This window comes from Balaenoptera borealis (assembly GCF_965194805.1).
Source record: "Balaenoptera borealis genome assembly, chromosome: 9".
NCBI lineage: Eukaryota > Metazoa > Chordata > Mammalia > Artiodactyla > Balaenopteridae > Balaenoptera > Balaenoptera borealis.
In genome coordinates this window covers 2,925,621-2,949,155 of record NC_138873.1, presented here as the reverse complement: position 1 = coordinate 2,949,155, position 23,535 = coordinate 2,925,621, and the positions used below count along the sequence as shown (strand labels likewise).

The 23,535-nt window shown below is 49.7% G+C and overlaps 1 protein-coding gene across 2 annotated transcripts in view; it reads right to left on the bottom strand.

The window, feature by feature from the left end:
* TBXT (T-box transcription factor T) overlaps positions 1-19,269 on the bottom strand; it is a 118,417-nt gene extending 99,148 nt beyond the window's left edge. For both annotated transcript variants that reach the window (XM_082404623.1, XM_082404624.1), the window contains exon 1: positions 17,767-19,269. The gene's annotated coding sequence lies outside the window, so the exon portion shown is untranslated. The remainder of the gene's footprint in view (positions 1-17,766) is intronic.
* Between the last annotated feature and the right edge of the window lie 4,266 nt (positions 19,270-23,535).

Below are 23,535 nucleotides of genomic sequence, written 5' to 3'. Positions count from 1 at the left end.
TATCTTACATAATTTATATATATTTTATACATTTGTACATATATAATTTGTTTTCTAATTAAACTTTCCATTTTGAGATATTTGTAGAGTCACATGATGCAAGATCTGTGTACCCTTTACTCAATTTCACCCAATGATAGCGTTTTTCAAAACTATGGTTCACTAGCACAACCAGGATACAGACATCGATATACTCAAGATACAGAAGGTTTCCATTCCCACAATGATCACTCGTGTTTCCCTTTTGTAGCCTCCTCTATGTCCCTCCCTGCCACCACTCCCGCCATAACCTCTGGCCACCACAAATCTGTTCTCCATTTCTATAATTTTGTCATTTGAAGAAAGTTATAGAAATGGAATCATAGAGTATGTAACATTTGGGGGCTTGTTTTTCACACTCAGCATAACTCTCTGGAGATTCACCCAAATTACTGAGTGTCTTCATAGTTCATTCCATTTTATTGCTGAATAATATTCCAGTATGGTTGTTTAACTATTCACCCATTGAAGGACCTACACAGTTCAAAGCCATGATGTCCACAGGTCAACTCTAGACACAAAAATCTGTAACAAAATATTAGCAAATAAAATTTAGCAATACATTTTTTAAAATGCACCACAACCAACTAAGTTTTATTTCAGGTATATAAGACTGCTTGGTATTCTAAAATCAATCTATTTAATCCACTATGTTAACATGTTAGTTCTTTTAAATAACATTTATAAGATAGTTTCAAAATAATAATTTTAATATTATGACTAAGAACAAAATGACTATATGATGTTTAAGATTTCTTTGTAACTCCCTTTGTACTTTGACTGTATTCCTCTAAGCATGCACAAAAATATAAATCATAAAAATACTATGCTTTACGGACCCATGAAATGATTACTTTCTCTATGTGGTTACGTTATCAGTTTGATATATTTACAATTAGCCTCACTAGTTATGGCTTTCAATTTTAGGGTTTGCTTTTTTCAGTTAATTACATGACATTTATATGATTCGAAAATCAAGGAGGATTTGAGAATTAATGATTGAAGTCTCACTTTCATTCCATCGTTGTTCTCCCTGAATTGTCCCCATAGGTAACCATGGAACCATGAGCTTCTGGTTCATCTGTTTCTTTTGGGGTATATGTATACATACCTATATCCTTATTTCCCACCCACAGTGCGCAAGATGTAGATTCTGTTTATTCTGTTCTGACTCTTGCTTTTTTTCACCTGATACAAGACCTTGGAGGTCTTAATATTTCAGTACACAGAGACCTTCCTCTTTCTTGTGTAGCTTCAAATCCAGCCCTTTATTCATGGATATTTCGGTTGTTTCCAGCCTCCTACTATCACAAATAACTATGCAATTAATAACTTTGTCCTTGTGCAGGTATACCTGATAGATTACCAGAAGTGGGCTTGCTAGGTTGAAGGGTAAATGCAGCTGTTATTTTGTTTGTATTGCTTTTAAAAATGAAATAGTGTTTTTAATCTGAAAGCAATCTTTGCTAATCTCACCTCTGTTAGATGAAATAATGTCTCAAGCAGGATTAGGCCTTTAGTGTTTTTCCCCTGTATTAAAAAGTAAATTTGTTTTATATGATACTAATTACTCTGAAGCCTCAAAATGATTCCCCTATCCTATACCTTTGAGTCTTTTCTGTGTCTGGTCATTTGTTTTCACTGTCTTCTTATTCTTCAAGTGTGTCTGTGTGTGTGTGTGTCTGTGTGTGAATGCTCATGTATGTGTGTCTGTGTGTGTATGCTCATGTGTGTGTATCTCTGTGTGGGTCTGTGTGTATGCTCTTGTATGCTCACATATGTGTTTGTGTGTATATGCCCCTGTTCGTGTGCATTTGTAAGTTCATTAATTTCAGGCATGGGAGGTGGTGCTTTGGGGTGGCAGGGCCTATGCTTTTTTCAGTATTGATACTTTGCATTTTTAACTTTTTTCAAAATTTGTGGGTCTCCCGTTCGTATCTTTTAATCTACCAACAAAATAAGGGGAAATTTTATTGATTTTGCTTAATCTAGCCAACTGGAGGTAAAGACACGGCAAAGGAGCTAGCAGCTTTACCGGGTTTCGTTTCTGCGGCCCCGAGTGAGGACGGAGGTGGAGGTCCTTACTGAATCCCGCGCTGTGTGACAGGATGGCCTTTGTGCCCCCAGGACCCTCACTAGATTGGCTCACACACTGTCATCATCACCACCTTCACGGACCTTCGCTTCCTCGTGCAGCCGTGTGCCGAGCGCAGGCACAGGTCCAAGTGTTTTATACAAATTAACCCGTTAAACCCTCAGGGCAACCCAAGATGTGTAACAGGCGTGGGTATTAGCCTCACTTCCAGTCGTGCAAACCTCAGCACACAGGGGTTAAGCAACGCTGCCCAAGCCACACAGGGCAGAATGTGACCTGAGGAATCAAGCAGAGAAATATTAAAGACCACGAATTCAATTTGTTAACACGAAGGCAGTTACCACCTGCTCCAACAAGCTCCCAACCTCTGCCGTCCAGTCACCCCCCCCCCCCACCCCAGCCTCACCCGGGCCCCGCTCTGGCCTTTGCTGGCTCACTCGGTGCAACGTTCTGGAATATCTTCCAGTGTTCCCAAACTACCCACCCACGTGGGCTGCAAACCCTGGCTGCCCCTCATAAGGAACACAGAAAGCTCTGGGATGACCTCAGGCTCGCTCCATCCAATCCTGGAACCTGCCTGCCGCGTCCGAAAGTCCTGCTAGAGCGCCGGTGGTTACGGGGGGAGGGACTAGGGTCTCCCCCCTCCAGGGTCCTGGCCTCAAAGAGCCAGGGTGGACACAGCCTCTCTTCTCTGGATGCGGGTTTCTCCACTTGAGAGGACCCGCGAGCGGTTGTACAGCCTGAAATCCCGCCTGCGGACACAGCTGGCTTTCCCAGGAGCGCACCTGCTCGCATCGGCTCCACCTCGACGTCCCGCCCGCCTCGCGTCGCTTCCCCTTTCCTCCTCCAGAGGGCGCCATGGACCAAGGAGCCGCCGCTCCCTCTGCAACTTGGTTCAAGTCTCCACGCAGCAGGGAAAGAATTTAAAATACGCGACGTCTTTGGATTTTCCACATTATTGGTTGACTTCAACTCATGGTCTCTTTTGTGACTGTGGATGACCAAGAGCTGTGTGAATTTTTCACATGCATTCATGTAAAGTGACCTTTTTCTGAAAGGTTTGTTAGAAGGTGCAAATTTATACTCTCAAAGAAAGTTTTCATTTTGCCAGAACTATCGGCTTTTAGTATAAAGGCACAGGGATATTTTCCACCACTAATCATGGCCGTGTTGTCACATATGGAATGAGGACATTAAACAGATAAATAGTAAAGACCGCAAGTTCAACTTGTGATACAAATGGTTACTACCTGCTCCGGCAGGACCTGTTGTATTTTCTTTGTCTTCAGCAGCATGAAAATGTCTGTTGCTGAGATTCTTTCCCTTCGCTGTTTTAGATCTTTCAAGATTCGTGACGTATTAAGTCACACATTTTAAAAAAATGTATCAAATTTTGGATCAGGATAATTTCTATTCTAAGACATGGCTCACGTTGTGTTTTTCCCCACACTTAACAAGTGTGGTCCCTACAATGGTGGGAGAACGTTGTGATGTTCAGTCTGTGCAAACTCACAGCCAGAAGGATAAGCAGGCAGATGACAGAGGCAGCCGCCAGCGCCAGTGGGAGGCCCTCCTGCCCCAAGGACCAGGGATCTATCAAGCAGAAGAGGCCTTCGCAAACCACCCCCTTCCCGGCTCCTTTGGGGCACAGAATGGGCTCAGAACAGGAATGATGATTTTTACAAAAGAGGAGGGCTGTGGAGAAGGAGAGAAGCGGAGACCCAGGCGTAGGGGACGGTGCAGAGGGAATGTCTTCCCACGCACAGCAGCGCGCAGTCCAGACCTGCTCTGCCCGCAGAAGCCGCCACCAGGGCTGGGTCCGGGGAGCTCGGCCACCGCGGAGCCTTTGTTCTATTTCTTGGCTTTTTTCCTTCCTGGAATTCGGAGCCTGGCAACAGCATGGGGTCCTTAGCAGGTGGTTTAGCAAAGGCACCGGGAAACAGTCAGGAGGTCCAGGAGAGCTACAGGAAACACTTTCTTCGTGACTCTGTCCTTATTTCTCCTGTTTTTCTCCCACTGGCGCCTATATTAACGTCTTCTGGAAGTTAGCAGAATACTGTTTTTTTAATTGAGAAATATAATTCACATATCATAAAACTCACCCTTTTAAATTCACAAGGCTGTGCGATGGTCACCAGGATCAGTTTTAGACCATTTTCATTGCCCCAAAAAGAAGCCCCTCCCCATTAGCAGTCACTCCTGTTCCCCCTCCCCTCTCGCCCCTGGCAACCACTAATCCTCTCCTGTCTCCAAAGATGTTAGGGGCTGAACTGTGCCCTCCTCCTTCCTGCCAAATTCATATGTTGGGGTCCTAACCTCAGGACCTCAGAATGTGACTGTATTTGGAGATGGGCCTTTAGAGAAAGGATCATTGAAATGAGGCCCTTAGAGGGTCGCTGATCCAATCTGACTGCTGCCCTTATAAGAAGAGATTTGGACACAGAGAAACCCAAGGGTGCAGGTGCACAGAGAAAAGTCCATGTGAGGACACAGCGGGGAGACGGCCGTCTGCAAGCCAAGGAGAGAAGCCTCAGGAGAAACCAAACCTGCTGACACCTTGATCTTGGAGTGCCAGCCTCCAGACCTGTGAGAAAATAAATGTCTAAGCCCCCCAGTCTGGTCTTTTGTTAGAGCGTCCCCAGCAGACTAATACAATAGCCTTTCCTATTCTGGATGTTTCATACAAATAGAATCATTTCATACAAATAGAATCAGATATACTTTTTCACTTAGCAAAAGGTGAAACTTTTCTAAGGTTCATCCATGTTGTAGCAGATATATAAGAACTTAATTCCTTTTTATGGCTAACTAGTACTCCATTGTATGGATAGACCACATTTTGATTATCCATTTATCACTAGATGGACATTTGGGTTGTTTTCACTGTTTGACTATTAAGAATAATGCTGTTATGAAAATCATGTACGAGTTTTTGCGTGAACATATATATTCAATTATCTTGGGTATATACTTAGAAGTGGAATTTCTGGGTCACACGGTGATTTGATGTTTAACTTTTTAAGGAACTGTCAACTGCTTTCCAAAGCGGCTGCATCATTTTACATTCCCGCCGGTAACGTACAAGGGCTCCGATTTCTCCACATCCTTACCAAGGCTTCTTACTGTCTGTCTCTTTTATTAGGGCCGCTCTAGTTAGTGAGACAGAGGGTTGTGGTTACGGTGTTCTTTTGGGTCGAGAATGGTGAACATAACATAGTTTCCTTCTCTGTGCCTCCCTTCCCAATGTTTGTATTTTTCACAAACATCAGAAACATAATCAACGGTCGTGAGGCCCATTATCGAATCTTATGTAACGGTTTTGTAGGTCATCCAGGTTGGCGGTGTTGACCTTGTTTAAGTGTGCATGTGTGCACATGTGTGTGCATGCGTGTGTGAATGTGTGTGCGTGCACGCACAGGCATGTACATGTGTGTCCTCCTCCCATGGGAAGAGATCATCTCCTGCTCAGAGTGACTTTGCTGGTTCCCTGGACCATCCTCCCCACACAAGGTTGCAGACTCAGCTGGTGCTTGACAAACACTGGGAGCTTCCGGGATGGGCCCTTCCAGAGAGGCTCTGAGAACCCACTCCCACAATGCTGGTCCCCAGGCTGCCCCTCTCGCTGCCCTTCCAGGACACAGCTCTGTCGCCCCTTTGCTCCCTGAGGCTTGCTGCCATGGAAGCTCCTCTGCCCCTGTGACCTGCGCCCCTGCACCTCCCCAGCTCAGGCCCAGGCCGCGGAGCCCGGCCGCCCACTGCCCTTGCTGTGGCGTCTGCTCCGTGGGCCCCTCCAGCCCCCTTCTCAGCATGCGCCTTTCTGGGCCTTCCCCACCCCCTGTCCTCATCGGCATCCCTGCTTCGTTTTCCTCCATACTGCTTATTACATCTTAGCAAACTATTTTCATATATATAATTTACTTGTGCGAGATTTTATGTAGTTTCATAAATGTTTTACTTTTCTGGCTTCCTGGCTGTCTCCCTCTGCCAGAATCAATGCCCACCAGACCTGGGATTTGCGTTCTGTTCACCTGTTGCATCTCTACCACCGGAACACAGCCTGGCACACAGAAGGGGCACCATGGTGTTCCTTGAGCCGAACGTGTGTTACACTGCTCAGAGGAAGAAAGAAAACCCAACAAGCTGATGAAAACCCTGGTCACTCTCGTGATAATCCTAATCCCGTCAGAGGAGAAAATGAGAGGCTATAGCTTCAAGTTCAAGTAACCCAGCGACTCTGAGCATCTTAAAGGAAAGTGTTTAAAATTTGATAATGAAATACCATAATATATTTGAAATATTTTCATGTCAAACTTGAATCTGTGCTTTTAAAGCAATTATTTAAAGTCCTTGAGATCTCCATAAACTTCTTCCTGACAAGTGTTGGGCTTCGCCCTGGTAACAGAAATGGGAGGGCTTCAGAGGAAGAAAATCTTAAGATACAACAGGTGGGAAATGTCACACATGATTAAGGTACAAATATACTCAGACCTTCTGTTTCACGAGCACCGATGCTCCAAATGAAGTCACAGAGGTTTTACAAAAAGAATCATCATCACATTAAACCCAAACGTTTCTTTCCTAGTGTTGCAGCAGAACACGGTGGTCTGGTCAAAACAGGACTAAAGCCAGCACGACCAAGGCATTCTGGAATCTACTTTTTAACTTCGTAACTCTCACAGAGCCCGCTGCTGATGACAGAATTAACCTCTGAAAATCTGAGGTCCGGGTACACATTACGCTAAAAACAAGCTACAGTTCATAAAGGAAAGGTGGCAACAGTAATTTGACTGCAACTCTGACGAGTTGACCTGCCTTCACTAAAAATTCCAACGTTGACGTCTTAACCCCCAGAGCCTAGAAGGTGACCTCATTTGGAATAGGGTGGTTGGAGATGTAAGTAGGTAGGATGAGGTCGTACTGGAGCAGGAGGGGCCCTGATCACATGTGACTGGTGTCCTTATAAACAGCAGAAACTTGGCCGCAGACACACACATGCAGGAGAACGCCATGAACACGAAGGCGGGCTTGGGGCGATGCACCTACAGCTCAGGGACACTGAGGGTCGCCAGCCACCGCCAGGGGCCGGGGGCGAGGCCTGGAGCAGGTTCTCCTTCACAGCCTCCATGGGAACCAGCCCTGCCCACGCCTTGATCTCCAGAATTATGAGACGATAAAGTTCTGCTGTTTAAGACACCCAATTTGTGTCACTTTGTTACAGCAAACTAATATAATACCCATATCTGAAATTCAGGTATTTTTATCTATTTGGCTGGAGGAAACTATTTTTAAAATCATAGAGTATTCTGTGTCAAATTTTGACCTGAGAGTTGGTGCTTTGAATGCCACTCATTTAAGGAAGGAGAAACCTAAACTGTTAAATTCTGAGAAAAAAAAATTAGTCCTGAGATCCCAAATCAAGGAAACTGCAATTCCATTTGTGTGGCCGCACTGTCACCTTGGAGACAGGAGACCTGAAAGGCCAGAGACACATGGAGGCTGCTTCTGGGAAAGCCACCCCTGCTTCACGGCATGTCCTCAAGACACCGGCCGGGTCTTCTTCTAGACGGGCGGCCACAGGCTCAGAACAAAAGGATCCCCATCCTGCCTCCGTCCAGCGCAGAAGTGCAGCCCTGGCCGTGGCTCAGAGGGACCGTGATGAGGGGGACAGGGGTGTCCTCTAACAGCCCAACCAAGGGCGTCAGGAACGTCTCTGAGATGTTAGTTTATCACGGATTCGTCTCCTGTTAAATTAATAAAAGCTTCTTAAGGCTTCTGTTTGTTTTGTTTGTCATTTGTTTGTAGCCTGCTAGTCTTGGGATAAGGTGTGGAAGTTTGCCACTTGCTGGGTAAAGCAGTTCCCAAAATCCATTTTTTTTTTTTTTTAAAGAGCTCCTGACTTATTTATTTATTTATTTATTTTATTTTATTTTTTTGGCTGTGTTGGGTCTTCGTTTCCGTGCGAGGGCTTTCTCTAGTTGTGGCGAGCGGGGGCCACTCTTCATCGCGGTGCGCGGGCCTTTCACTGTCGCGGTCTCTCTTGTTGCGGGGCACAGGCTCCAGACGCGCAGGCTCAGTAGTTGTGGCTCACGGGCCCAGCTGCTCCGCGGCATGTGGGATCTTCCCAGACCAGGGCTCGAACCTGTGTCCCCCGCATTGGCAGGCAGATTCTCAACCACTGCGCCACCAGGGAAGCCCCCCAATCCATTTTTATCTTCAACTTGCCTTTCCTTTGAGGATCCCCTTGGTTCTAGAGGCTGCACCTGTCTTCTCTCCCCGCATTTCAGTCGTTAAGAGAGTCCAGTGCACAGAAAGTAGTGAACTGTGAACCAGCCGCCCTCAGGATGTGGTCCAGTGTCACCAGAATCCCCAAGACCCTTCCGAGTAGTCCAGGAGAGCAAACCAATGTTCTCCATAGTCAGAACATTTTCTTTCTTTCACTCTCATCCCATCGTGACTGTGCATTGGAGTTTTCCAGGGGCTTTATGACATATGATTTTCTAACAGATCAAATGAAGAAGCAGGTAGGAGAATCTGTCTGTCTTCTATTAAGCCAGACATTTAAAGAAATTTGCAGAAATAGAAAACAATGCCATTTTTCTTTGGTTTGGAAAATATAGGGGGTTTTTTTTCGTAAAAATATTTATGTTGACGTGCAATGGCTTTATTACTGTCTCAAAATAAATTAACAAATTGACTGAAAAAAAGAGAGAGTCCAGCGCTGGTGACATCCCCCAGAAGCACGTGGACGGCTGGTGTCCCTGGGCCCCGCTCCGCACCATTGTTGGTCACCAAGGCAGAGAGGGGCCAGCGGTTCAGAGGGAGCCGTGCAGGCGGGCTCGTCATCTGCGGGCCTCCTGGCCTGCGCGTCCCACACGGCGATCCGGGTGACGTCCACGTCCCCCTGGACAAGGCCCGCCCTGTGCCCCTCCACCTTACCCCCTCCCCCTCCTCCGCTGTCACCTGGAGCGCCTCCATCAGAAGCACCGCCCTGGGCCACGCCGTGTACACACCCTGCTTTGCCTCCGTCCTCGGCCCTTCGGCCCTTTGCCCTCCACGCTCGCCCGCGCCAGGGCCCCTGTCCGCACCTTCGGTGGCCAGGCTGAACCCCTGACCCAGCCCGCCGCCGTCCCCTTGCTCACATCTGCATGCGGACCCTTCCCGGGGCGACCCCGCCGACCCCCTTCCCCGCGGCCAGCTTGCAGCACAGCAGGGGCCCCGCGCCGCGGCAGTTCCTGATCCCACCGGCCACGCTGCTGCCCAGCGAGGTCTCCAGCTCCCGAGTCCATTTCCTGCGGCCTCTCTCCTCCCTGCGCTGCTGGCTGCGCACCGCCCCCCCACCCCCCGCTGGATGATGCGCCCTCAGTTTCTACTTCACAGGGAGAAGCCGGGGGCCCCAGGAGAGCCCTCCACTCGCCGGTCCCATCGCCGCGCCCGCCTGGACCCGGCCCCTCCTGCAGCCTCCTCTTCCTCCCGTTACTCCTCCCCCATCTTCCCACCTCCCCGGGGCCTCGCTCTGTCTGATCCCGCCTGAAGCCTCTCTCTGTCTGCGTTTCTCTTCATCATGATTTAAACATGCTCAAACCTCTTCCATGCTAAAAAAAAAAAAAAAAGAAAGGAAGAGAAGAAAGAAACCCAGCACACACCGTGCTGTGACCCCGGCAGCTCCTTCCAGCCCCACGTCTCTTGTCCATTTGTCCGCTCTCCCCAGTCTCGTCTTCCTTCCCCCAGTGCACGGACACGGCTCTTGCAAGGATACTGGTGATCTCCATGTAGTTAAACCTGTGGATGCTTCTTGGTCCGTATCTTACATCTGATGCTGTTATCCAAACACCCACCTCTCACCCAGTGACTTCTGTCTCACTCCATCCTCTCACCGGCCTCTCCCCCCCACCAGGAACCACCCCCCCCAAGAGCCCTCCCCCGTCCTGTCGCTGTCTCTGGAACTCTCCAGACACCCCGCCCTCCAGGCACTGTCTCACCTTCTCTCTCTTCAATATGTAACAGTCACTGGGTGGAAATACTTGGACGACTCAGACACATCTGGAAAGCAACACGGCCCAAACTGACTCACAGGTACACACCCTCCCCGGCGTGCTCCCGCCGGGCGCACAGCCCCTGGTGATGTGGCATCGGAGCCGGGAGCCTGGTGACCGTGCTCGGCCCCTCCCTCCTTGTCACCTGAACCAGTTCAGCTCTGTCACTTCTGCGTCTGGACCCTCTGAGACCCATTATCCCCTCTGCATCCCCACGACACCACCTCAGTTCAGGCCCTGCTCACCTGGGAAAATGCCACCACCTGGACTTCTGGTCCTTGGTCTCCAAACCAGTGCCCACTCCTGGCCTCAGAGCAGTGTCTCCAGGACGATGGCCCCATCACATCAGCGCCCCATTTAAAACATATCCCGTGGCCTCCTGCTCCCAAACGCTTCAGTGTGACCTAATCTGGTCCCTAATCATTTAGCAGCTCCCATCCCGCCCCCCCAGGCGCAGCCCTCTCTTATCTCTGTGTTTGCAACCTGCCCTTCTCTGTGCCTGGGAGGGAAGATCACCGGGCTTCTCCTGCTCCTCCTCCTCTTCCTCAGGGAAGCCTTCATTGTCCTCTCCGTCCTGGCGGACTGGCCTCCCTGACGTGCTCGAGGCTCTGGGCTCCCTGGCTCTGTGTGCACCGCACGCGTGGAGCTACGCAGTGTCACATCCGCCCCCAAAGCGTGCAGTCGTCCTCTTGTGCTAAACGCAAGGTCGTTGTGAGCAACCTGACACCCTGTCTCGTGCCGGAGGAGAATCTCCTTCTGGATCACACAGCTTCAGTGATGCTGCCGAGTTTCCCCTCTTTGAGGATGTGTGTGTGTGTGCGCGCACGTGCACGTGTGCCCTAGCCAAGGTGTGGTCAGACCCTTCCCTGGTTTTGTTTACATTCTGTGACAGGAGCTCTGTTCCCTGCAGAAGCCCAAGAAAGGGAGCCGTTCCCAACTGGCTTCAGGATGCAGCCTTATCCCTCCATCTTTAACCCTTTATCACCCTCCCTGCCCTCCACCCCCGCCCCCATTTCCCAACCTGCCACCTGACCCCAGGGAGAGAACGTATCCTCTGTCTGTGTTTCTGGTGGCTTTGTTTCCACCAGGTGCCTGTCAGTCCCTTCCCTGCAGGCAAGGTTCTCACCCCAACCCATGAATGTAGCCGTAGTGTAGGATGTACAGGACAGGCGCCATCCCTGAAACGAGAACCACACGCACACAGCAGATGGGATGCCCCTCTCGCTGGCGACCGTCCACACGCCCCTCGAGTCCAGATTCCTTGGATTCTGGAAACTTCATTTCACTGCCAGGAAACCAGTTTTCAACTTTTCAGTATTTCTATTTCGTCCCCTACCAACTAAAACATTCAGATTTTCGTACCAACTGTATTTCGTAGAAGAAAATATCCTTAATTGAAGGCATGGCTATTAAAAGCATTATAATTATTATGCTATTTTGTGTGTGACAGAGTATTAAATACTCCTTTTTCTGTAATTAACTTTTTTGAAAAAAGTTTATCTGAGTACGTAATTTGTAAATTTTAAGGTGTTGGAGCTAAATTCCTGAAGTAATATGGTTATCTTTAACAATAGTGATTACATAACATGCATGAATACGTTTGTGACTCTTAAACGCTGTAACCTAAGAGGATTTCAGCTCTCACATCCATCCTTTTCTTCTTTTCGGCATCAGATACTGATTCTGAGTGAATGGGATGCCACTGACTCAAGATTTCATGGAGGTTTCCGTGGTGGCACAAGTCCAGAGCCCCAAGACCCAGTTCCCTGTCTGGTGAGAGTTTGACAAATTGAACTGTTGCTTTGAAAGAGAGTTTATGCAACTATAAATGCCAACATCCCGCTTTCCAAAACATTTGCAAAGCCAGTTCCCTGCACGGGGACACTGCCTGGGGACACGGTGCTACAACCAGAGCGAACCGTGCGGCCAAGGTCACTTCACGTCATGAAGGACAAGGACTCCACCACAAACTGCAGAACCCATTTCTGCCCCACAAGCTGTTCTTGAAACTTGGGGAGGGAAGTGGCAGCTGTCTGTGCAAGAGAGCTGGGGGGACTTTGAGTCCTGTGTGCAGAGGGGATCAGAGCGACTCGTGGGGATGCATCACTTGCTTCTAAGCAATTAGCACTTAGGTACCTTGGCCTCTGCTCCTAAGGGGTTGTTATGAGCTGGCCTTTCACGACAGGTCTGCGGATTCTACATTAAAAGCTGATGACTCATCCTGGGATTGCTCCTTAGCTCTGTCTCAGGCAGGGAGTATGTCATCTTCCTGATGGTGGCCAGCACAGCCCGGTGGCAGGGGAGCAAGGCTGGTGGATGGACCGGGAGCCAGTCACCTCCCCTGTCCCCTCCCACGAGAAGTGAGGTCATTGCCGACTGCAGCTGTTCCCACACACCCCTAGGGAAGCCTTGTTTCCCCAAAGAAAGATGGCATTATTATCGACTGTGTTTGTCACATCCAAACTCAGCATTCCCTTGCTAAACTGCAGGACCTTTTATATTTTCACTTTAGAGGGAATCTTTGTAAATGGTGCTCTCCGTTTCCCCATATTTCATCAGAATTCCCGCCTGTGCTGGGTCTCTGGACAGCTCAGACCTCATCGCTGTGAAGGTGATGAGGGCGAAACAGGAAAAGACAGAAAGGTGAATGGCTTGGATGTTTTACTGGACTATAATACAAATGACTAAAGAGAAATATTGCTTACATTTCAAAATAGACAATCATACTCAACCTCAGGGATGAATGGGAAGGAAAGAGATTAAGTGGGGAAAGAAAGAAAGAAAGAAAAGAAAGAAAGAAAGAAAGAAAAGAAAGGAGGGACGGAAGAAAGAAGGAAAGGAAGGAAGGAAGGAAGAAAGAAAAAGAAAGAAAAGGAAAGGGGGGGGGAGAGGAAGGGAGGAAGGAAAGGAAAGAAGGAAAGAAGAGGGAGGAAGAAAGAAAGGGAAAGAAAAAAAAGACAGAGTAGAAAAAGAATAGAGGAAAGCACAGAACCAGCTTTTGCAATTTGAAATAAATATTACACTCCTGTGAGAATTCTCATAATTTTGTGCTTCTTTGCAGAGTTTTATTTTTTCAGTAAGTAATTATACTAATGGCTCTGGGCCCCTCCTGATTTATCATGTCCTCGATTACCTACAACCTAGAAGCCTGTACCACTAAATTCTAAAAAGAAAGAAGAATTTAAATTGAATGAACTCAATTTTGAAAACAAAAATAAAGAGAAATTGAAATGCATTTCTAGACAAAAATGTTTTGACAATGTACATAAACTTTCTAAACTGTAGGAAATCTCCCCGGAAAACTTTCTAAACTTTGAGGTGAACTGCTTTGGGAGACTTGGAAATCCTAAAAATATTAACTCTTATCCCTGAAAACAAAATGCTTATCAAGAAAAGCAGAAGAAAGAAAGAAATGACGTTCTGGTGCCTTTGCGGACCAGTTAGAGCCCTCCAGTAAAGGCTGACATATTTCAACCTTAACTTTACTAAAACTTCAGGGTTAGAAAGCAAATTTCTCGGGCTTCCCTGGTGGTGCAGTGGTTGAGAGTCTGCCTGCCAGTGCAGGGGACACGGGTTTGAGCCCTGGTCTGGGAAGATCCCACATGCCGCGGAGCAGCTGGGCCCGTGAGCCACAACTACTGAGCCTGCGTGTCTGGAGCCTATGCTCCGCAACAAGAGAGGCCGCGATAGTGAGAGGCCCGTGCACCGCGATGAAGAGTGGCCCCTGCTTGCCACAAGTAGAGAAAGCCCTCGCACAGAAACGAAGACCCAACACAGCCAAAAATAAATAAATTAATTAATTAATTTAAAAAAAGAAAGCAAATTTCTCGTTTGCAATTGGACGCTCCTTGCCCCCCTGAGAGGGGAAGCAGTGGATGTCGCGGAAGCCCCCCGCCTGGCTGTCCAGGCCCTGCCGCCTCAGCCGGGACCACAGGAGGGCGCGCCGTGAGTCTGTGCCTCAGTTTCCTCCTGCCTGAAAGACGAAAGAAAGCAAGCGAGCCTCTGACCCCTTGGAAGTCTGTGAACAAACAGGCGTGACTTCAGAATCGTGGGCTGTTCGCCTCCCTTAGCTGATCTTCCCTCCTGCTCGGCCTCGAAGCTGAGGACGGGACAGCCAAACAGGACGCGGAGAGAAGGGAAGTCTGAGCCCACCCCGCCCAGTGCAGGCACATCAATTCGGGCAGTTTTCCAGACCTCAAGTCTGCAACCCCTCGCGCCACGTAACCAAGTTAGGGGATCTGGCCAGCATTTTGCAATGTAATAGAAGAGAAAATAAGGTAACATATTCTATATACCGTAAATGTAACAGAGCAGAAGAGACTGCATTTCACATAGTAAGGGTGAGGGTGGTATCATTCCATTTTGGTTGTTTCAGACACACACAGTCCCAGTGTAGAGCACATTTCCTCTGCAGGTCACAGTGAAGGTGTGAGGGGGGCCAGGAGAGGCTCCCGCGACCCTCTAACCACAAGAGGACGCTCTTACCCACCAAGCAGGCAGAAATCAGGTGGTGCGTGTGCAGACTTGGCCTTTCCCTGGGTTGCCATGGCAAACTGCTCCCGCAGTCTCCACATTTGCAGGATCCTGTCTTTCTCCCCGATGGGCCTGTGAGAACCCGCTGTCCGGGGGCTACATGCATCTCCGGCCCCTGATGCCCACAGACCTGGGGGAGGAGGGAGCCCGATGGGAAGCCCCCGGGCCGAAGCCAGCACAGGAGACCCGCCCCGGGGCCCAGCGATTTGCTCTCATCAGCAGGCAAAGCTCTACTCTCGTGTTTTTTCCTGTTACATGAGAAATGCGTTTACAGGACTCGGAGGGGGTGGAGTGGAAAGAACAGAAAGACAGTCCCTGTTTCCTTGGTGACAGCCTGAACCTCCGGCGCAGGATTGGACAGCAGCCTCGGGGCCGGGGCTCCCCAACCTCGCTGGTGAGGAAACAAGATGAAAGGAGAGGGCGCTGAGTGCCATTCCTCCCGCTCCAGAGACAGAAAGGCCACAAAAGCAGCCCCTGGGGACCCTGGCACTGTAAAGTGGTCTCATCGAGAAGTAGATTCAGTATTTCTATTCAGAGCCTGCTTCATCTTCACTATCTAGTATCTGCATTTTCATCTCTCAGTCATTGAGAAAAGAAGACACCTTCATAAGGACAAAAATACCAGAGACAAAGGAAATTGTTTAAGAAAACCACATCCAATGACTGTATCTGTGTAAGCCTAGTATTTTCTAAATCTAATTTCTCCTCATCAAATATTTGATGCCTTTTCAGTGAGGTCAGGGACTCTTTAAGATTAGAATGAGGCTAATCATCGGAAAACAACCAATTTTTTAAATGGGCAAAAGATGTGAATAGACACTCCACCGGAGAAGATCAAGGGCTGGCAAATAAAGATGGTGCTCAAATCAAAACCAAGGTGAGATGCTACCACAGGCTTAAGAGAACAGCTAAACTTCAAAAAGCGGCCACACCAAGTGTGGGCCAGGGCGTGGAATTCTGCCTCTGGCTGGTGAGGATGTGAAACGTGCAGCCACTTTGGAAACCAGCTTCAGTTTCTTAAAACGTTAAACGTACATTTACCAGTTGAAGCCCTTTTCTACTTCTAGGTATTTACCCAGGAGAAAGTGTATGTGCCTATGTGTATACGTGTGTTTATAGCAACCTTACATGTCACAGCCAACAACTGGAAATGACCCAGTGTCCATCAAGAGGCACGTGGACAGCAGAGCTTGTAGGCCACACGAAGGAATGGAAAGCTACCCAGCAGTGAAAAGGGGTAAGTTATTGATACACCTGGCACCCTGCAACAAGACCGATTCTCCCAGGGCAAAAAAAAACACAAAAAAGGGAAAGAGTGCATATAGGAAGATACTGCTTGGATAGAATTCTAGAAAATGCACACTAATCTATTGTGACAAAAAGCCAATCAGTGGAGGATAAGGGGGAGGACTTCCAAAGGGACACAAGGAGATTTAGGGGGTGATGACACATCTACTGTTTTGAACATGGTGATGGTTTCGCAGGTGCACACATATGTCAAAACTGACCGAAGTATATGGGTTTATGTAAGTGCAGTGGATTGTATGTCAATGACACAGCAAAAAGCTATAAAACAAAAACCCTCCTTTGCCTCTCAGGCCCCTCTTACCCCTGTCAACTGTCTTATTCCCTCTAAAGATGACATTCACCTCCTTCACCATCTCGCCTCTTATTTATTGCCACTGTGATCTGGTTTCTACCCTCGCAGCTCTACCGAAACCACTCTCGCAAAGACCACTAATCATCCGCGGAGTGTGAGACCCACTGGCCCTCCTCCCACCAGCTCGTTGTGGCACCCGACCCCTTGGCCCTCTCCTGTTTTCTCCCTCAGCTGCTGGTCACTTGGTTCCCCTCCTGTCTCCGTGGCCTCTCACCTCCGTCTGTCTCGTGGGTCCTCCCACTTGCCCACGTGCAGTTGGTTAGTCAGGGCTCTGTTCTGCCCTCTTGGCCCTCCTGCAGTGACCACCAGGATGCTGATGGGGCCACACCCCGACTCCACATTCACATCCATCGGGAGGTCCCGTCAGCCCCCAAAGCCCCACGCATCCACATCTGAGCTCCTTCTCTTCTCCTGAGGGTCCCCCGCACAGCAACATTTCCTGTCTCGGGCAACATCACACTCTCAACCAAATCAGAAAACTGGGGGTGCTCGGACACACCTCCCCCTACCTGTAATCAACCAGCACCTCGTGTGAAATCCCCCCACAAAGAGCGTTCAGATTCAGGCCCTCCGCTCCAGGTCCACCGCTGCCCTTTGCCTCGGCCCTCACCCTCTCTAAGCGGCCTGCCTAAATTCCTCCGCCTGCCAGAGCAATCTTTCTAAAAGGGAAATCTAGTCACCCTCTCCCGCCCCCTCTTACAAAGCTTCCTTTCCCAGCTCTTCCCACCTCTGTGGCGCTCAAACTCTAACATGTGTAAAATCATCTGGGAAGATTGTTGAAATGACGGGGTCTAACCCCACATCCCAGAGTTCCTGCTCCAGGAGCTCTGACGCGGGCACGGGACCCTACACTTTAACAAAAGTCTCGAGTGGGGTGGGGAGGGCGCAGGCGGGAGGAGCGGGGCGTGCTCGTGGCGTCTGGTGAACAGAGGCTGGGTGGTGCTCGACATCTTCCAGCACAAAGGGCAGCCCACCCGCCCACAGCGCCGAGAACTCTCCAGCCTACGCCATCAGCGTCTGGACTCAGAGTTACGCTGAATTAATATTCTTCTTCTGTGCCCTATCTCTTTCAAACAACTCGCTGGACCGTTTTGCTGGTGATGTAATTGTGTTTAAGGGAAGGAACTTTTTTAAAACAACAGTCCATCTTTTTTTGGTACTAATCGTTAAACTAGCCAACATTTTCCACCTGATTCTTGTTAACCTTTCTGTAGAATAGAACAAAGTCTGCAATCTGGTTACTCTTTTGAAAAAAACAAAATAAAATAAAGCATCAGCGACGTGGAGGTTGGGGCCTCCTGGCCTGGAGGAAGGGGCTCCGTCCTCCGGGGAAGACCCCCGGAGAAGACCCTCCACAAGGGGAAGACCCTCCACAAGACCCATGGCTGGTCGCTGTCTCCACTCACCGTGCTCATCAAAGCCCCCGCCACCTTCTTTCCAAATCCCCTGTCCTGGCAGCTTCAGCCAGGCGTGGGACCTGCACCTGCCCAAACAAGAGCTTTGGCTTGGAATGTGATTCCTGAGAGGGTGACGCAGAGGGCGTGGTGGCCAGGATTCAGTGGGGCACCCGCGGCCCAACGGAGCAGGGGCAGTGGTGGCGCTAGATGACTCTCCCTGTCTGTGACTTTGCCCACACCCGGTCTCCTTCTGTCCCGCTCGCTTTCTAGACCACTGGTCGGCTCTGTGATCTGCTTACCGCCCCTCCAATCAATTCTCTTTTTTATAAAGTTACTCAGAATTAGTTTCTACTGTTTGTAGCCAAGAGTCTCACTGGTACAGCCCTTGTTACTCAGTGTGTCTGGCACTAAAAAGAACTCAATAAATATTTGTTCCATAAATGTCATTACTAAGAAGGAAAGTGAAAAGAATGCACGGTAACATAAAACCAGGGAAATCTGGACGTTCCAGTCTACCAGCAAGGCGGCATTCACCCTTTCAGCGGACGTCATAGCATCGTGGATGGGGCGTGACGGTTATTGCCCGAAAAAACAGCTGGCCTCTGTACTACCACGCTGGCTTTTCAGAGCAAACGGAAGATGAATTAGATTATAGCCTCATCCCAAAGCTAAGGAAATATTTTCCAAAACAGAGTCAGAAAAAAAGAAAATGACCCTGCAAAGGGATGGGTGATGCGTTGGACACACGCACCTCTGGGGCTAAATCCAACAAGCCCACACTTGTTGTGCACATGAAATAAGCAGAAAGAGTGACTGGGCACTGTGTAAAACTAATCATTTAACTGAAAACAACAAAGAAGAATATTAAATAGAGTGGGGCTTAATGATAGAGATACAGTGAAGCCTGAAGCAAAGGTCCAATAAAAAGTGTGCCGTGCAAGTTTCCTAATCTGGATAAATTCTCTCCTTCAGTTTGTCAGGAGCTGAGTTCAGTCTCCTAATCATAAAAAAAAAAAAGTCACATCTAGAAGATTCTAAACATTATGCACATGTGCAAACACACAAAGAGGCAAAGGTCTTTCTTCAGAACAATGATGCTCAAACGTGGTCCATGGGAGATAAGTACAGAAACTGACAGTAAGGAATGAGAAACTGTTTAGAAACTTGAAGGTAGATATTTTACATCTGTTAAATTAATAAGAGAAAATGTTGCCTTGCATTTTGTAGGTCTTTTAAAATTTCATTGAAATTGAGAATAGAAAAAACCTGATTCTTCACCCCAGACAACTTGAGAAGCAAAGAAACCATATAAAATAATGGGTTGATCGATGGAAGTAATAGTTTGTAGAAAATCGGTCAGATCAGTATTTCACTTCTAATAGAACAGTCTTCAGGGGAAAAGGCATCGAATGAAAGTACTAAGATGGGGCAAAGCTTGATCTGGTAGAGTGAACTCTTTGTTTGATATTCTGTTATTCTTCCCCTGGGTGTTTCCCTACCAGGAAAATTAAGAACCTTCCAGAAGGCTGAGCCAAAAGCCAGAGAACACGGCCTGGGACCTACTTCCAGGAAGAGAAGCAGCAGGGGCTAATCGAGGAACATTCCATCCCTCTGCCCCTGGCAGCACTGCCCCTGGGATTTCAGAATCCTCAGTCCTGGACGTGGAGCCTAGGGGCCCGGGGAGGGTCTCCCTTGGGGAGGAAGCAGTGTATTTTGCACGTGGAAGAAAAGAGAAGCAATTCCTTGTGACAAGGAGGGAAGAGGATGGTGGATGGTCTTATGTGTTTCACATTTGCTGTCTGTCCCTCCTGGGCCTGCACCTCGGGGGAACGGCCCCCAACTGATGTCGGGCACTGGGCCTTGGCCAGCGTGTGCCCGGCGGGACCGACACCAAGTTGCACCACAGTTCTTTCCTCTGCCCTAAGCACCGTCCCTGCCAGGCTTCTCCGCCAGCCCCAGGCCCCTCAAAGGGAGACCCTGAGGAGGGGGCGGCCTGGCCTGCAGCTGATGTCACTCAGACGCCACCACCGAGCTGTAGGGATCAACACTCCAGAATGACCACACTCCGCGGACACTCTCACCACAGGAACAAAGCTCTCATACTCCTGGTTGTTTGCAAACGTATCCACGCTGAACTTGGATAAATCCAGGGTAGCACGGTGTGATCCATCTCAGCTAATGTGTGCTGCGGCGGGGAGGGAAACGGAGGCTTTTGTCTGCAGGGAGGCGGCAGCAGCTGTCGGGGGAGAGGCGGGTCATGCCCGCGGTCACACCGTGCGGGCAGGACGCACAGAGTGTCTCCTGCGGGGACTCAGGCTTGAACATCGGTGAAGCCCAGCCTGGCAAGTCACAGGACAGAGCCCATGACCCAGCGTCAGGCGCACAGAAAGGAAAACCTAAGCTGCCTGTTCTGAGGTTGCTGGTGGTAAAAGTGGACAGAATGAGCCAACGTAGAACTGGGTCGTGAACTGTGACGGAGGGTCCACGGGCAGCCACTCCTGTGTCCCAAGAGCCACTGCAGCGCCTTTGACTCCTAAGTGGGAGCGAGCTTGACTTCCGAACCTGATGGCGCCTAAGGGGGGGCTTCAACATGGCCGGGGCGGGGCAGGGTCTCTCTCCACCAGAGCCCCCACAGTGACTCCTATGTCGGGACCCACAGAGCACCAATGACCATCTCCAGATGAATCCTCCTAGTCTCCAGCTATCTGACCTCAAGCCTTTGTCTTAGGTAGGGAACCAAGAACCGGGAAACGGTTCAGCCGTCTTCTTGGAAAGTGTCCTCCTCCAGGGTAGGATATGGACCATCTCAAGGGACCTCGGTCAAGATGTTTCCATTTGCCTGACACACAGGCCAAGCTGCAGGTTTCTCAGGAGCTCCAGCCATGTGACCAGAGACCGCCCAGATCCTGTGGGTCTCCACCTACTTACGTGCAGACATTTCAGGTCAGAGGAAGAGGCCCAGCTTAGGGACGGAGGGGTGATTTGAGCCCCATACCCTCAGGAGCACCCCTGACCTCCGTAAGGCCCGGGAACACAGGGGGAATGCGGACAGGAGCCTGGGACCATCTGGTCTCTTCACAGATTACACGTCCACAGTGAGAGAGACTCCGGTCTCTAGGGCCCACATCTTCTGAGAAGGGCCACATCCACAGTTCCAAAAACATCAGACACAATTCAAAGATGCTCTGCTGATTCTTACACCACCCCTTCCAGGCCCACCTCCACTCACACGCCTTCTGCTAATGCCCTGGGACTCAGCACCAGCTGGGAGGGTCATCGCCAAAGCTGTGCAGAACTTGGGATTTCTGTTTTATCAGGATAGTCAGGGGGCCTTGGAATTAAGCTCAGCATTTTACAAACACACAGAATATTACCTATCGCTGGGAACAAGTTGTAATTGTGTTAAAATCAACATCAACATTTTACCTCATTAAGACTAGCCGCTTGGGAAGCAGAGACCATCCGATGTGTCGCTGAGTGCCGGGTCTCTCCACAAACACCGCGTCCCTCTCCGTGGCCAGATCTCCATGACTCCCGCCTTGCCCTGGATTTCCACACACTTTCTCCCATCCCAAATCTGACCTTATTAGAGGCCCGTCATGCAGACAGTCCCAAACAAATGAAGGGGGAAAGACGGGGGGGGCACCGTTCCATTTCTATAACTGGGATATACTTACTTCCTCTGTTGCCAGTTATCCGATATATGACCGGTTCATGAGAGTGACATGGCAGGGGCCACTGGGAAAGAGGGAAATGCGATTTCTTGGTAAAGGTGAGGGCCCGCCGCCACCACCCAGAAGGGGCTCCACCACCTGCTGTGAAGACGGAGGGCAAAGTCGGATCGGTTTTCCTGAGGACACTCGCCAAGGTGTGACCCACCAGAGCCGTGTCACAGCCACTCCAAGGACCCCCAGTTCCACCGTCCTCCCCGCAGACCGTGTTGGGACGACATCCAACGGGAGGATGAAGAAAGAGCCAGCGGCTGCTACCCTAAGGTCACGGTTTACTCCTGGCCAGTCTCCCCGGGGGCAGTGGTCGGGCTGGTCAGAAGGTCAAGGCTGACATTTTCTTTGACTGCTGGCTCCTCTTCGGTACCCGCAGGAAAACATTCAGTAATAACGTGTGCTCCTATGATGACGAAGAAGATGATCTGGTCCATGAGGGAAGCACCTTCGAACTGAGGGAAACTCAGGGGCTTCTCAGGAGCTCTTCCAGCAGTCGGGGTGCACGTGAGGGGTCCCTCAAGGCTCTGTCGTCTGTCCCGATCACAGAGAAGGTCTGTGGGCAAGGGGCTCCTGCAGTGATGAAAGGGCCCTGCAAGGCGGGAGGCCTGGGGCCAGTGTCCAGGGTCTGCCGTTAACTGTGACTTTGGCCACTCAACTCCAAGCTCAGGTAACTAAGACGTGGGAAGACAGGGGTCCTCCCCCGGGACTCTGACCCCGACTCCAACGTGTATTAACACTCTGGTCTCTTAGGGACTTCTCGGCCTCCCTTTAAATTCAGTTACCTAATTTGTAACTGGGATTGGAAGAACCCCTTGCCTGCCGGAGGCAGGGAGTCCCAGTTAATATCTTGGGACCTTGTGGCTTCAGACTCTAAGGGGCTAATCCTGTCCATACCCCTAACCAGCTGGAGGCGACTGGGCTCTGTTTGGTTCAGTAAAATGTGTGGCTTTGCTCCCCATTGCCTTGGACAGGTTTCAACATTACTGAAAGCCAGAACGCTGCTTCCCCAGGTTTTTGTATCGGGAACTGAAATTTCCCTGCATCTCCTTCTATTCCCCTCCCACCCCCATTACACCGTGAACATGGCACTCTCCTGGGACCTGCGTTTCCAAGGTTTCTCCTCTACAAATGATGGTGAGGAAGGAAATAAAACACGCCTGGATTTTAAGTTGCTGGTGTGTGTGATGTATTTAGATAACTACATGCGGCAAGGCGGTTAGTGTGGGAAGTAAAGTTTTAGACAGAGATTCCCAGCTCTGGCTGCCCATTACAATCACCTGGGCAGTTTCAGCCTGATGTCCAGGCCATCCTGGGATTCTGAATCACTGGGCGTTGTCTCTTGTTTTGTTCTGTTTCTAATTACCCAGGGGCAGCCAGAGTTGAACACAGATCACCCGCCCATGACACAGACAGCCATTAACTCAGCTGGGAAGGAAAAAGATAGTTTAATGGCACTGCCACTTAAAAGTCATTTTAATGACTGAAAAAAAAAAAACCCTCCATGTTACTGCCAGGAGTATTTAAGAATATAATACATTTCTTTTTTTTTTTCTTGAATCTTTTTTCATGAAAATTAGAGGAGTATAACAATCTAATCTCCATTGCTCGATTTATTTTTGCAAAACAAAAACAAATCCAAAAGCTACCAAACAAGGTGATGTTTGTTTACCACGGTGCTATTTTAAATAAAGAGGCCTGACAGGCCTGCTGCGGCATTTTCATGCGTGGTGTTCATCTCCTAATTCCCTAGAGAAACAGGCCAGCAGTCCTTCCCGGGCCAACACAGAGGGTGCCCAGGTGGCCTCACCCGGGAGGGGTCGAGGCGCCCATGCCCGTGTCCTTCCCATCTCCTCTCCTCCGCTCCCTTTCACCCTCCTCACGCCTCGCTCCAGCCCTGATCTTGACGACGCCCCACCCCCACCCCCGCCCCCGCCAACCCCAGACGCCCTCCTGGTGCCCCGCGCGCCCACCCCCGCTCTGCGCGCTCTGGGGCGCGGCTCCAGCCGGCCGGGCCCGGTGCGCGCGGCCCCAGTCCCGGCACGTCCTGGCCCGG